This window comes from Gorilla gorilla, chromosome 3 (genome assembly GCF_029281585.2).
Source record: "Gorilla gorilla gorilla isolate KB3781 chromosome 3, NHGRI_mGorGor1-v2.1_pri, whole genome shotgun sequence".
NCBI classification, from domain to species: Eukaryota; Metazoa; Chordata; class Mammalia; order Primates; family Hominidae; genus Gorilla; species Gorilla gorilla.
In genome coordinates, this window is record NC_073227.2 from 23,406,431 (window position 1) to 23,422,803 (window position 16,373).

General features: G+C 41.6%; 1 long non-coding RNA gene across 1 annotated transcript; it reads left to right on the top strand.

Annotated features, from left to right (window-relative positions):
* The first annotated feature begins 699 nt into the window (after positions 1-699).
* Positions 700-4,295, top strand: LOC129533279 (uncharacterized). The gene is made up of 3 exons (XR_008679401.2): positions 700-826; positions 2,351-2,560; positions 3,758-4,295. It is a non-coding gene; the product is annotated as an uncharacterized lncRNA (long non-coding RNA).
* The last annotated feature ends 12,078 nt before the right edge of the window (positions 4,296-16,373 follow it).

A 16,373-nucleotide genomic window follows, 5' to 3' on the forward strand; every position in this document is an offset into this window, starting at 1 on the left:
GCAAAAGTGTGTTTCAAGGCTCAGAGAAGTGAGAGAATGTGTGGGGTTTTGTCTAATTTACTAGAGAGTGGATAGGTAAATAGAGGGCAGACCAGTGAGGGTGAGGTTTGAACACCATAAGGTCCACTAGACATGTTGGAACTCCCCTTCTTTTCTCTAGGTTTTGGAGAATGGCACCTATGCTGTTATAATACATACTTAAATTTTGCTTTCTCTTTAAAAGTGCTTTCTATTCACCGCTGTTTGGGTTCCTTCTGACAGAGGTCATTATCAGAGATTCAGACCTTTATTTACTCAGTTCCTTGTTGTGGTTTTGCAAGGGAGGTTTTCTTGTTCCTCTCCAAAAACAGACTTGCCTGTGAAGGTGGGTTACACTTCCATTCTCTTAAGTCTGTCATAATAAAGATATTTCATCAAGCACTAAACGAAAGCCAGTATTTAGAATGTACTTTGTGACTTTTGTGGGTTATGAGATGCTGAATGTGAGACACTGTAGCCAGTTGCTTAGGGAAATTGAAAACAAATTCTTCTCTAGACAAATTAGAAAACCAGGTCAATGCCTCATTGCATAGTCCTGCTGGAAGACAAGAATTAAGGCCGAATACGTTGTCAAGGTCATTTCAGATCCTATTATTCTGCTTCTCTGGTGATAACGATAATAAAAATAGCACTTTTTATTTGTGACTCACATAATTTTCAGAACTCTTTCACCTATGATCTCCTCTGAACAGCTGATGAGGAATTCGTGCCATCAACCTGGAGGACAACTTGGAGGACCAAATGCTCCCAACCAGACCTCAAGGTTAAAAAGAATTTCAAATGGGAGGTATGAGATATTGACCAACGTACAATATATCCTTTTGTCTTTTATACCAAAGATGATTTCATAGATGTTAGCTTGCCTCCATATTTCCAAACTTAAAATTTAGGAATATTCCCAGAACATTCTACTCTTCTTGCAGAGTCCTTTATAATTATTTGTTTTTAAAAAAAGCTATGTACATTTTCAGTTCATTTATGCCATGGAGAAAGGAGTTTTATAATTACTATCTATATTCACTAATATGGTTTTAATTTTTCTTTCATCTATACTAAGTTTTCTAAATGTAAGCAGTTCTCCATAGTTAATTGTGATATCACTGTTAACAAAAATGTCTTTCAGGGACATACCCAACTGACAGAAACATAGTAATCAGAGACAGAAATGATCTGAAAGACTGGAGGAACTCTGCAGAAAACAATGAATACAATGAAGAACTGGGAACCATAAAATATGTGTGAGCTACAGGGTAGACAGAAAAGAGGTCAGGACTTAGGCAAAGGCATCCTTGCCCAAAGTGTATTCTGTAGAACCCATTCTGCTACATGTTCTCAGAAGAAGAGTGGGGTCTTATGGTCAAGTAAGTAGAATGTATCCCCTTTGATGGTATACATGCTAGCATAACCAAGCCTCTGAGAAGTCTGTAATAAAGAAAGTTGCAAAACTTTGTTTAATCCAGAGGCCTTCAAGCATTTGGACAGCAGATACTTTTTTTCCCCCATATAGCTTTGGATCAGGGTTCCATGAAATACACTTTGAGAAATGCTGTTTTGCAGTTAGGGAAAGTGAGAGGCCGGCCGGCCTACGTTTTTGAAGAAAAGGAGACCTACCAGCAGTCCTATCAAATATAAAAGGTTATTTTGCAATTTCCTTCCAAGAGATCCTTCAAAAATATAACAGCATGCATGGTGAAGTGTTTGGAGAGAAATGTATTCCTGTTTTCAACTTACTTTGAAATGTATCAGAAACAGGTGAATTAATTGACAGAGGGATGGATACATACATGATCAAACAAGTATAATAAAATGATAATTATAGAATCTAGGTGGTTGGTACATTGAGAATTTACTGTACATTTTTTATAATTTTTCTGAATGTTTGAATAAATTTCAGGTAACATGTTGAAAAAAAATAGAATATATATCCAACCAACACTTGCATGAAGTATGGCTTAGAAGGAGGTAGAAAGGCTTATTGGATTTTCAGCTTTTCATGATAGTTTCTATCTGTTGACCATGGGCTAAGTATTAGGCTGGATATATCACATACATATATTATCTAATTCATTATTCAAACCAACACCAACAGAAGTTTGGACATCAACATTTTAATGATGAGACAAATGAGATTCAGTGAGGCTAAGTATCATGACAAAATTTACCCTTGTTAAACCATGTGTTAATGCTATGTGTAGAAGTTGCCACAATGAGCATTTCCTTCCTCTCATCCCATTCCCCATATAGGAATATCTGGCAATGCCCACAGGAAATTTTTCCCTTCCTCCAACCTCCTCTCCTTCCTACTCTTCAGCCTTCTTTTGTAGTTTGGTGGGACTAAGCAGCTGTGGTGAGAAGAAGAAAAGTAGACAAGAGTTATTTCACCCAAAAAGAGCCAATATTTATTGACCAATGAGGAAGAATGGGAATGAAAGGAAACAAAGAGAAGAAGCTGTGGAGGAAACATGTGAATATGATAGAGAAGGAGAAGGAAATGAGGGAGAAAGAAAAGGCTTCGAAACAGGTTGGTGACCCAGCTGATTGCAGGGGGAATAGACGAAAATTTTTTTTAATGCTGCAGTGGCATACATTAATAAATTACATATTTACTATTATTTGAGGGATACAGTATTGAAGTTACTTTTATTTCTTTGCAAGAACAATACTTCTTTGAATGTGATATTTCTGTGCTCTATATTTTTAAAAATATGCATAGGAGGCCGGGCGCGGTGGCTCATGCCTGTAATCCCAGCACTTTGGGAAGCCGAGGTGGGTGGATTACCTGAGGTCAGGAGTTCAAGACCAGCCTGACCAACATGGTAAAACCCCATCTCTACCAAAAATTACAAAAATTAGCCGGGAGTGGTGGCAGGTGCCTGTAATTCCAGCTACTTGGGAGGCTGAGACAGGAGAATTGCTTGAATCTAGGAGGCAGAGGTTGCAGTGAACTGAGATCGCACCATTGCACTGAAGCCTGGGTGACAAGAAAGAAACTCCAGCTCAAAAAAAAATGCATAGGAAACAGATTTCTGTTTCTGCATAAATCTCGGCAGGAAGCATATCTCACATTGATCCACTTCACTGGGGTCATCAACTTTCTTCATGTGGCAAAGGATCCAAATCTTTGGATGCCAATGGGTGGAATGTTGGGAAAGACAGGCAGTGGTATGGGACAGACATCTTCCTTCTCTTCTTAGTAATGTGTGAACTTAGGTAAGTTACCAAGCTGCTCCGACTGTCAGCACCATTATGCCAATCAAAATGGTCTTGACTGTGGAGATCTTTGACTACTTACTTATGGGGATCCTAGAGTGGACATCAATGGGCAGCCCACTGAAATGCTTCTTGAAATGTGATGAAAAATCTCTAGGTCAGCAGAAGAGAGGCCTGACATAAGCCATTAAGCAAGAAGATCAGGTATGGGTTTAGTTTTGTCTGCTTCAGCTTTGCAGCTGCACAAAATGAGTCAGTCGTTAGCCCAGCCAATGAAAGTCTTTAATTTCAGGTCTTTACACTGAGCCAGGAATTTAGGACTGTGTACTTAGTATTTTCTTTCTCTAAACTATTCACTTCCATTAGAAGCCACCACCCATTCACACATCTTAGAATTTCTTATAGCAAGTTCTACGGCAAGGGACCATGTGGTCTCCATACCTCATCTTCACTGGGGGTTTTATTACAGTTGACCATGCATGATAATTGGATTAATTGTTTTTGCCAGTCTCTGTCTTAGGTTGCCAGAGTCCCATTCCTCAACAAGAACTGGATTTTCACTATTCATAGCCCTAAGTAAACGAGACAACCAACGCCAATTTTTCCAGTGTCCTGAGGGTCTGCTGCTATAACCACACCACCTCTGGTATTGACAAATCCGGGTTCTTCAGTTGAGAAGATAATTCTGAGGAATCTACATAGGAAACAAATTGTCCAGAAGCATACCGGATAAGACAGGGTTTCTAGAGAAGACAGAGAACCAGACTCGGGAGCCATATAACTAAGAAAAATGTAAGCCACAGAAGTGGTTCCAGGCTGCCACTTCCTCTGGGTGGACACAAAGCTGGACTCCGGATGCTGCTACCAGAAACACTTCTGTGTCACCTCTGCAAGCAGGTGTTACTTTCTCAGTCTCTGCCTATGGCCAGGTAACAGTCAATATCGCCCCTGCCTTGAGGGACCACTAGTTTCTCATCCAAAGTCAAGGGACAGTTCTGAATGAAGGAGCCTAGGTCATTTGCTGTCCTAGGGTGCCTTACCCAGAAGCAGGCTCTGAGATAAGGGTTAGTATAAAAGTGGCTTATTTTAAAAGGGCTTAATAATGTATGATATGAAAAAATACAATATATGTTACAACAAATAAAATAGTCTAGCCCAGATTCAATTTTTGTATTTGGGAATCAGTGCAGTAGAGCCGAAAATTTTACTACAATGAGAGCATCTTGGGCCTAGATGTGGACACTAACCAGCTGCACGTTCTTATTTAAGTAAGAGTGCCAGAAAAAAGAAAACATAGAACTTTCAATTGAATTTATATTCCAGATATTTTGACAACAAAATATTGTTAGTATTTTTAATTTTTTAGCTTTTAGTTTATTGCATGGGACCTGCATATACTAAAAGTTATCCATCATTTTTAAAAACTGCATAGGATACTTAAAGCTATCATTGTATATCCAACCCTCAAATTAACTGGGCTTTCCTTAATTTATTTGCTAAAGCTGGCAACCCTATATTTAGGTCACTTAACTTCTCTGATCCTTAATTTCGTCAGCTGTGAAATGGTCTGATAGCCCATTAGTCCACAGGAGACACTCAGTAAGTAGTTGTGGCTTTCAATTTTCTAACAGTTTACTCCTAACGCATATGGGGCAAGATCACATCTTGAAAGCACAGAGTTAAGGTGTTTTTATATTTCCTTCACTTTCTGAAACATGAGCCAGATCAATTGTTCCTTGATCAGATAGAAACCTGTAAGGCATGGATGGGTTGTCATTTAATGCATTGTCCGTGTTCCAGCTGGCTACCTCCCCAGCTAGCCAGCACACATTATTCCCTGGGTTCAACTTTGCTCCTGGCTTGCAGGAGGCAGCTAATATCCAGGTCGGGCTGCTTGGCTGGTGCATTCTTCTCAATGACTTCCCCTTCCCTTGCCTCTTCTATCCATGACATTTAAAAAAAAAAAAAAATCACAGCCTCTTCTTTACCAAGCAGCTGCTTCCCCTAGGACTTACTATCTCTCAGGCTCGAGTTCCTATTGGGAAACCCATAAAAAGGGATGTTTAGACAACATGGGGCATTATAGTAATCACAGAACTCTGAATATTTGTTGGAAAAATAATTTATTAGGCTTATTACTTTTCAAAATATGTCTGTTAAAGCATTTCCAGGGATTTGGGGAAGAAAGGGGAAGGCAGTATCATGTGCTTGGTCTATGATCTTCAAATGAAACCCACTTCCTTGCAGTGTAAAATGCTTTCCACAGATTTTCACTTCATCTTCATGGTAACTGGGAGCAGAGTCCCCCACAGCATTTTCTGCTACGTTCTCTCTCATCTTGGTCTTTTCTGCAAGACTACCTAATGATAAGGGTGAGAGCCTGGGCTTTTTGTAAAAATATGACTCAGAATCTTCTAAGGAAATTAAGTTCACAGCTACCAGAAGAGGTCCTGCACAGGAGCTATTCATTTTCTGTGTGCGTTGGCCTCTAAATTCTTTTTGTGTTTATTCATGTAACAATTACTTACTGAGCTATGTCTTAGTTTGGAGTATCCAGCATCAGATGCAGAGATCAGAGTGTGTATGAAAATGATCAGAGAACTCCCGTGGAGGGATGCATGGTCCATTGATGACCCAGCTTCTGCCCTTCCAGACCCACCTCCACATCAATGGTGAGGACAGGCTGCTTGTGGGCCAGCGGTTGAAGACAGCGGGCACCCATATAGGCCCTTTCCTATGGGATACAGGACTCCTCAAGTGAGTGACTTAGGTTCAAGGAGTCTCATCAGCCTGGTCAGAACTTTCTTAGGACTGCAATGCAATCCATGACTCTCCCAGCCCAATCCTCCTGCCTTCCCACCTCCTCACAAAGGCCAGATCAGCATCACCGTCTGAAGACTCCCTGCCTACTCCTCACCCTCCCGTTTACCCAACACACGTATTCCCCCAATGGGTTCCTTACACATTTGATGTTCTTTGGCATTTCTTCTCAGAAGACCCAAACTAATACAACATGCCATCCCAAAAGCACAGTGAGGGAGTGCAGAAGAGAGGCAGGGAAGAAGAGAGAGGCCACAGAGAATGTTGACAAGGCTACCTCTGTGGGCAACTGGAGGTTCAGACCTCCCCAGAACCTTCTGAGAAACTGCATGGAACTCGCCTCAGAATTCTACCCCTAAGCAGCAAGAAACCTGGAGTGTTTTATTCACAACTCCTGTCCCTCCATGAGTGAGGGTCACTCCCGGGCATTAACTGGCTTGCACTCCCTGGCTTGCTACATCACCTTGTCAGGGGTGACCCTGGTACTGGGCCAGGAAGTCTGACTCCAGAGCCTAAATTCTTAACCACTAAGCCATGCCCTTCAAATTTATTACATTTGAAAGTTTGAATTTAAAACTAACATAGCATCTATCAGCTACTTTTTTTTGTCCCCAGTTAAGGAAAATTTGGCAATAAACATCTTTCTTACTAAAATATTTTATACAGCTGGGTGTGGTGACTCACGCCTGTAATCCCAGCACTTTGGGAGGCCGAGGCGGGAGGATCACCTGAGGTTGGAAGTTCGAGACCAGCCTGACCAACATGGAGAAATCCTGTCTCTACTAAAAATACAAAATTAGCCAGGCATAGTGACGCATGCCTATAATCCCAGCTACTCGGGAGGCTGAGGCAGGAGAATTGCTGGAATCCAGGAGGCGGAGGTTGCGGTGAGCAGAGATCGCGCCATTGCACTCCAGCCTGGGCAACAAGAGCGAAACTCCATCTCGAAAAAAAAAATTGCTAAAATATTTTATACTAGTAAAGTTGTCAATCTATCCAGCTAGCTGATAGAAGACCATGGCCTCTTACTCACTGTGTGACCTTGGATAGATGACTTAACCTCTCTGTGCCTTAATTTCTTTATGGATCAAAAGCAGGTAACAGTCTGTCTTGCTGACTTTACAGGATTATTTTGAAGACCTTCAGAGTGCACGCTTATGAAACAGCTTTGTAATAAACTGTTAAGTGCCTTCCAAGTGGAATGGATTATCCTTCTTAGATAAGCTTGAACTTTCTCCTTCCCTGCTCTGCTCTACTTCGGAAACAAACGCATACACTGGCCACTCTGGCCTTCTCCTATCCCTGACCCCACAATGTTATAGGAGTTCTCCTCTGGTTCCTCCTCTGGTTCCAAAACCGGTTTCACAATCTCAACAGCACAAAATGTTTCATTCTATTCCAGTATAGCTTAGATAATATAGATAAGAATCTGTAATTCATCCTTCCTTGATCAATGTTCTTGACTGTTTCATGCTTGCCTGAACACGGTCCATTCAGTTGTAAAGCCAGAGGCTTAAGAACAATGAATGGTTTCAGAACTTTCTCATGTCAGTTAGGCAGCTTTTTCTTAATTCTCTCTTCCTAAGGAGGTTTCTAAAATCTTATTGGGTCATTCACCTCTTTGAGACTCTTATGAAAGCTAAGGCTCCTCTCCTTGGGAAAAATAAAAAATAAAAACATAAGCCTGTATACACACAGAGACCCACAGCCCCCAAGCCCTCACCACTCCCCAGCATACATATATATTAAGTACAATTTTGTAGGTACTCACAGCCCTCCGAAACCTATAACTGAAGCTCCTTGGTAAAACATTTGCTCTCTGATGTCAGCTAGATCTAGTTTTACATACTGGTTGTATGTAAAATAACTACCAATAATGCTGGCACACAGTAAGTATTCAATAAATAAGAGCTGTTTTTTATCATTAATGTAACATTACCTTCTCCGGAAACATTACACAGTCCTGGGAAATGTTCAAAAAAAAGGGCTGGGCAGTTTCAAACAGATGGGACCATTTTCTAAAGAGAAGAGGTTTGCTTTAAACCTGGAAAGAGGTTAGTGTGTTGGTTCTCCCTCTGCTGGCCTGAGGTTAACATACATTCTTTGCTTTGATTGTGGTGAGTGTCCATGTACCCTGGGGAGAAGAAAATGGGGCCAGAGGTGGGAGATGGACAGCTGGGGAGGTCATGGTTAGTTCTAAGCCATCGCGCATACTGGGAAAGCTAAGGACAGGGAGGGTGTCTAACCCTTTGTTTATTATTCCCCAAATACTGTATTTGCTGAGCAAATGAGTATCTGTTATTAGGAGGCTTCATGACAATGAGATGAATGAATGAGATCCAGCCCTACTCACAAACCCTGGCCTCATCATCAAAAAGTTTGCCTTCACTTCCAGACTTGGAGTTATAGTTGAAATATGGGGGCTCTGGATAATGGTTAAGAACAAGAGCTTTGGCCTCTGGGCTCCAGCTCTGCCCTTATTAATGGAGGGAATGATTTACTGGAACTTGAGCTCCCTGAGTCTCAGTTTAGTCACCTGTAAAATAGGCGTAATAATAGTCCCCACGTTATGAGTATTAAATAGTGTATCAGGTGCTTAGTGGAGAGTCTAGCAATAAAACAAACTTAATAAGTGGCAGATATTAGCATTATTTTGATTCTAACATAGGAATAGTATTTTAAAAGCCTTTAGTACATTTAAAATTCACAGTAATCCTTGCTTGTTGTATGAGGTCAAAACACTTGAACTTGCTAATATTCGGCCACTTACAAAACCAGCAAATTTTCATATGGTTTAATGTAATAGAAGAATTGGAAAAGTCATAATAAAAATAGAAATTATGCATAGTACCGCCATCCAGAGCTACACATTTGGGTGTATCCTTCTGATATCTTGTCTATCTGTAAATAAGTCATGCTAATATGAAGTAGGAGTGCAATCCTGATCAGATCAGGTTTTCTAAAAATCCAGTCGGACTGCCAGGTGATCAAGGAGCAGTCAAAATGTCCCCCAGAAGATGCCAGGGTAATGGGCAGAGCCTGAGGACAGGAGAAGGGCATTGTTAACATCCACCATGCTCGAGGGAGACCCTGGGTGTTCTGTTGAGTGTCTATACAACCCTTCCTGTAGCAGCAGCCAGCCCGTCTGCCTGTTAAGGGCAGACTGCTGCCTCAGCAGATACACTTGGCCCTGGCAGCGAGGGATACAGCCTTGACAGGCGATTTCATCGGCTCCTTAGAGATGAGATAAATTGTAGCTTTGACTTTATAATTTCCCAACCACTTTGGGTAATCAGGGTTTCTGCTAGAGCACAATTACTTATTAGAGTAAAACCGTGGTAGGGTTAAATCCACCATCTCTCTTTATTGTCCCAAGCTTTTTGCCAACATAAATAACTCCTAGCTATTTTTGGAATGGAGACGTAGCTATCAAGCTGTGCACAGCCTAGCAAGTCTTCGTGATGCATATGAAAGCTTTCTAAATGTCCTGCTGCTCCTGTTAAGAGGGTAGAGGAGGCTGGGCCCAGAAGGGCCCGCTCTTTTCGTCTTCTGGTCCTGGAGTTGTTGAAACTCTTATTGATGCAGACACAGATTATCAATTGTCCTGTCACTCCCCATGGAGACTCTTTTCCCATTACTCCAAGTTAATGAAATAGTGAATGTGCCTGTGCAAAGAACAATGGGCTAGGAGATGAGAGCCCACGATTTAATCTCAACTTTGCTACTCACCAGCTCTGTGACCAGGAGCAAGTTACCCATCCTCTCTGGCTTGTAGTTTCCTAAAAGAAAAACCCAGGGAACTGAGAGACATGATCTCTAAGCTTTTTTCTAGTATAGTTTTCAAGCTCTCTGTATGCCTAATGGAAATCCTTTCCTCTTTCAGTGAGTCTATGAACTAGGAAGTAATGAGGATCTAAGAGTCCAAGGGTCCAAGAGAAAATTAGAAGTTGTGGGAGATTATTTTGTTTATCAAGAACACTAATGGGAGAAGGAAAAGGCCCGTAAGATGGCAATGCATATATCTGACAAAGGACATATTCCCAACATATATAAAGAACTCCTACATATCAATGAGCAAAAAGGCAGACAACGCAACAGAAAAAGGGCAAAATAGTTTAATTAAAAAGGATACACAAACAGTGGATAAAGTTTAGAAAGATACTCATTAGTTATCAAGGAATACAAATTAAAACTACAAAGAGATGCCCCTCCACATACACCAGAATGGCTAGTGATGAAGCCAAGCACTAATGAGGATGCAGAGCAACAGGGACCTGCTTATACCTCAGGTGGGATAAAAAAAAATGGTACAACCATTTTGGAAAATGGTGTAATATTATCTATGAAAGCTGAACATACTTATAATTTATGACCCAGTAGTTTTACTCATTAGGTGTATACTCAACAGAAATGCATATACTCATCTCTTAAAAGACTTGTACAAGAAAGCAGCATTATTTGTAAGCAGCTAAAAACTGCTTTCCATCAACAGAAGGACAAATAAATAAATGGGTATATTTGCACAATGAATTCTAAACAGCAATGTGAGTAGACTACCACCAAGCACAACTTGAATGAATTTCAAAATATAATATTCAGCAGAATAAACCAGACATAAAAGGGCATATTACATAATTTCATTTAAAGGAAAAACTCACCTCTGCTATTACATGTCAGGGCAGCAGTTTTCTTGGGGGTATGTAGTGACTGAAAGGGAATAGAAAGGGGCTCCTGAGATGCTAGCAATGTTCCGTTTCCTGAGCCAGGTCTTAGTTATGGAGATGTGCTTACTTTGTAAAAATTCATTGAGCTGTATATTTATGATATATATAATTTTGGGAGCATATATTATACAACAATAAAAATGTTTTTACTTGAAAAAATAGAAAAATATGAATTCTGTGATATTTTTGGTATTGTTTTCTTAATGCCACCCCAGAGGCTTTTTTTAAACCATTCTAACGTCTGTTGATCTTTTTTTTTTCCAAGCTTGCTCTGTATCACATAACCCAGAATTTGATAATCGGCTGTCTTTTTATGGTTCTCTGATTGTTTCATTTGCTAAAATCTTACCCTGTCAACTGCATTGTAAGTTCTAGAGCCTGGTAGCTATGCCTTTTACTACTGGACTCCTGAGAGCAAAAAATGTAAAACCTTCCTATTTGTCCCTCTGGTTTCCATTATTTAGTGCACCCTTATTCCCATGTGCTATTACACAGCCCTCAGTCCTGGCTTTTTCTATACTTGTGCCATGGATTTATAAACCTGCCAGTTTTTTCTATCCCCAAACTTCCCATTTATAACATCTGCAGAATAACCTGCTTTTTTTCTCTTGACAACTGTAGCTTTATGGTTTAGTTCTGTAAACTTAGCCGCTGACCAAGCTAAATACTGTGCTATGCTGCAGGGAGGTATAGGTAATAACAGCAAGTCCCTGGTCCCAGGAGCTCCTTGGATGGCCAGGAAAGACAGCCTCCTCAATGCAAAATGTCTCATCAATGCATTAAGTAGATAGAAAGAAAGAGAACAATTACCCAACCCAGTCATGGGTGGCTCAGAGAAGGCTTCCAGATGAAGGAGTCACCTTAGAATCACCTAAAGGACGAATAGGGCTGGGTGCAGTGGCTCACGCCTGTAATCCCAGCACTTTGGGAGCCGAGGCGGGTGGGTCACCTGAAGTCAGGAGTTCAAGACCAGCCTGGCCAACATGGTGAAACCCCATCTGTAATAAAAATACAAAAATTAGTTGGGTGTGGTGGCGGATGCCTGTAATCCCAGCTACTTGGGGGGGCTAAGGCGGGAGAATTGTACCTGGGAGGCAGAGGTTGCAGTGAGCCAAGATCACACCATTGCAATCCAGCTTGGGTGACAAGAGCAAAACTCCACCTTAAAAAAAAAAAAAAAAAAATACAGAATTTGGCCAAGTGAAGAGAGTGGAAAATCTGTTCAGGTGGATGAGACAGCAAGTGTAAAATCACAGAATCATGAAACAGCAGAGTGTCTGTGTGTACCAGTGTATGTGTGTCTGTATCCATATGTGTGTAAGGCAGGGTTATTATAACCAGTTGGGTATCTCTGGCTTCTAGATAGAGAGGCTGGGAAGGCATAAAGTGGGCAAGGACAGTATGTGGAGATATAGAAGTAGATGGGGGGCCAGGTATTGAGGAGCCCTGAATCCTAAGCTGATGAGCTTGGGTCTTATGATATAGAACAGGGGTAGGCAAACTAGAATGGCAGCCAAATCCAGTGACCTGTTTTGTAAATGAAGGTTTATTGGAACACAGCCACACCCATTCATTTAGGGATTATTTGACTGCTACACAGCAACAGCAGAGTTGAGTAGTTGCTCCTGAGACCATGTGGCCCAAACTTTGACAACTCCTTGTTTTGGTTTGAATCTGTGTCCCCACCCAAATCTCATGTTGGACTGTAATCCCCAGTGTTGGAGGTGGGGCCTTGTGGGAGGTGACTGGATATGGTGGTAGCTTTTTCACGAATGGCTTAGTACCATCCCCTTGATACTGTCCTTGCAATAGTGAATGAGTTCTTGTGAGATCTGATCTTTTAAAAGTGTGTGGCATCTCCTCCCTTCTTCTCTTGCTCCTGATCTTGTCACATGGGGTGCCCGCTCCCCCTTCGCCTTCTGCCATGATTTTAAGTTTCCTGGGGCCTTCCCAGAAGCAGAGTAGATGCCAGCACCATGCTTCCTGTACAGCCTGCAGAACTGTGAGTCAATTAAGCCTCTTTTCTTTAAAAATTACCCAGTCTCAGGTATTTATTTATAGCAGTAGGAAAACAGCCTAACATACCCTTGATCTGGAAGATAATGAGCCACGGAGAGGCTCTAAGTAAAGGGCAGAGATGACTAGGTGTATGTGAGAGGAAAGTCACCCAACATAGTCTCAGTGCATTCTGTGGAATGGAGATGGCTTATTTTGCTTAAGTAATAAAGAAGCATTATGGGGGCCTACTTGAGCCAAGTACTGTGTTTTCTGAGCACAGGACTATACTGAGTCCTTCTCCATACCTGCAAGGAACCACAAACATAATGTACATGTCCATGGATATAATCAGACCCCAGGAGAGGGAACAGGAAGTGAACTGAGGTGGGCACAGCTCTACCAACCTTGGGCTTTGTTCTTCAACACTGAGATTTTGGTTTAGAGAGCTAAAGTGACACTCCCCTTTCCCATTTTTTGAGTTTAGAAATCAAGTAGTAGAAAACCTTAGGAATCAAGTAAATAGAAATGAAAATATTTCTTATTAAGACTTCACCCCTGAAGTAAACAAATGTACCACCCCACAGACATTGGCAGGGCTGAATGACCTCAGGTTCTATGAAGACTTGTTCCTGAATGTTCACTTCAGCAAATACGCAGTGACGGAGGAGACGAATGAGCCTAGTAAACGCACTTATCAGACAGGTCATTACTCCTTCCCTGGAGAGGGAACGAGGTGAGAGCCAAGAGTGTCACTCAGTGGAGCTCTCTCCACATGGAAGCATGAAGGCATGAAGGTGGGGAAAGGAGCTCCCTCCTCGACACTGTGAGTTTATTTTCCTTGGAAGAACTCTATCTTTTGGTGATGTACCAATGTTAGACAATTGTGGAATTGTCTCCTCTGGGTCACTGGGCCAGGCTATGGCTCTGTGGATAGTGGTTTTCCTTACAGAGAACTAAGGTCCTTGCTATCACTCATCCCGGAAGATGCTGATGCTGAGAAGGGAAACAAGGACCTGCATGAGTCCCACACTAGGTGAGGATCAGTTTAGCCCAGAACCCGAAGTGTGAAGATGCCTGGAGAGTTTGTGGTGGTGGGAAGCTGGCTGAAAGGCCCAGCACATGGAGAACACACCATCAGATAGGAAGGGAGGTGGTCTGAGAAGAGCCCCTAGGATGAGACTGAGCCAGCTGGGAGCAATGATACGTTATTACCCACAGTGCACAGCCCTTCCATTATCCCTGAAGCTTCAATGCACTCCTGTTCCACACCCCAATTCCAGTTTCTTTTTTAGGTATTATATGTGGTAATATCTTGTGCTGCAGATGGAGTAGCAAGAGGAAGAACAATGCCACAATCCCCTGATGCAAAATTGGTAGAAAGAATAATAACTACTAGCTACCCCTCTTCACAGAAGAGTGGCCATCCCACCAGCCATCAGCAGTAGAGGAAGTAGCATGGGAGCATAATAAGAACTATGGGTGGAGGAACTCAAAGTCCATGTCCCTGAGCACCTCAGACCTCTGAGATACAGCCAGATGCCTTGCAAAGGGCTACTTCCCAGAAATCATGTTAGTAGGACTCAAACTGTTCTAATTTGGGCATAAAGGTAAATGAGGCATTGTTTTGCAGTCACAGGCAACATACACAAAGCACTTAGCCCATCTGCCAGCTTTTAACAAGCAATAATTACTCCACATACAGGACCTTTTTTTATTTCAGTAGTTATATTATCATGTTCTGGGAATCTAGGCTTTCATTTCCTCAGAGTGGCTGATCGACAGGTCACAATGGCTTTAGAGCTATTTGGTGGTCTCCAGTCAGGCACTTGACAAGGATTTGTGGAGAGGAAGCATTCTAAGTTCTGCTTAAAATACAATAAAGATTCGACTTTGCAGACAAAAAGCAGGGCAAGACAAAATGTGGGACAAGGCCATTGCAAGCTGGGCTGCCCAGGGAGAGATTTGGCAACAGCAGTGACGTGCAAAGGACAGGAGAACTTGAGAGTTGGGAGAAGAGAAAGAGAAGCAGGAAGTTTACACAAAGTGGTTTTGTAGAAGATCAAACCTGACATTTTTTTAGGACTTGCATATAAAATGCAAAATAGCCATGCCTTTTAAGAACCATCTTTGAAATTGCAATAAATTCTCCTTGACAGAAACTCAGTCAAGTCCAGCATGTAATCTTCTGCTGTCAGGAAGAGTAATGATGAGTGGTATACATTCTTCTGTTCTATGGGAAAAAAAAAATAAATAGATGAAGGAGGTTGCTTGCCTGGGAAGATGGAAGTTAATTTTCCAAAGCTGCTTTTCAAGGCTTGGCTTGCTTTCTCTGTGGGGTCTCCTTTTTATCACTCTTGTGAAAAATGAATACTTTTAGGAAGGCACTCTTTGGTCCATTCCTTGTCACCACTTCTTTCCCATGAAGAAGTAAGAGGATCTGGAATTAGATAAATTGGGGCTTGAACCCAAGCTCTGCCAGTTATTAGCTATGAGTTCTTGAGCAAGTTGTTTCCATACCCAAGCCCCAATAAAGGAACTTGTAAATAAGAGTAATAATAGTACCTCTCTCCCAAGTCTTATTATGAAGATTGACTGAAATAAGACATGCTACATGCTTAGACTAAAATTGTGGCATTTTGTAAGTGCTCAATAAATGTTAGTTGCTATTATCATCACCATCATTCTCTTTCTCTTCCTCTTCCTCTTCTTTTTCTTCTTTTTCTTCTTCTTCAATAGCTTCTCACTTTATCACCCAGGCTGGAGTGTAGTGGCACAATCTTGGCTCCTCCACCTCCTGAGTTCAAGCGATTCTCCTGTCTCAGCCTCCTAAGTAGCTGGGACTACAGGTGCATGCCACAACACAGGCCAAGTTTGTATTTTTAATAGAGACAGGATTTCACCTTGTTGGCCAGGCTGGTCTCGAACTCCTAACCTCAGGTGATCCACCCACCTCAGCCTCTCAAAGTGCTTGGATTACAGGCATGAGCCACCATGCCCGGCCACTTTCTTCTTTATAGTTGTCACTACTTTCTACCATCTCTAGAGATATCACTTTTTTTTTTTTTTTTTAACAGAGTGTTTTCCCAATTCAAGGTCAGAGCTTTGGGATTCCACAATCATGTTTTGGGACCACTGCAAAGGGTGAATTTGAGAAAGTGAAACCAAATGGACTTTAATAGGCTTCTTCCCTTCTGCTAGTTCATCTCAAGAAGTTTTGCTGTGTGTGTGTCTCCTCTCCATTTTATTTTGAAAACTCTATTATAATCCAATCATGCAACAAATATTTTAGAAAAGTTACTATGAATCATCCCTATCAACACACAAATATCTCGACTATCCACCAATTTTAAAGATAAAATAACACTTCATGACTACCTATCTCCTTTCAAGCACTGCTCATTAATCTGCTTCTCTTCAAGCAAAGCTCCCAAAGAGGTAGATGCAATTGGTATCTCCTGTTGATCCCCCAAACTTCTCCTTTCAACGCAAGCTTCCTTCCCCAACAGTATTGAGACCACCCTTGTCAAAGCCAGCAGTGACTTGAGTTGCCAAATTCACTGACCATTTCTCTTTCCTTCTGGC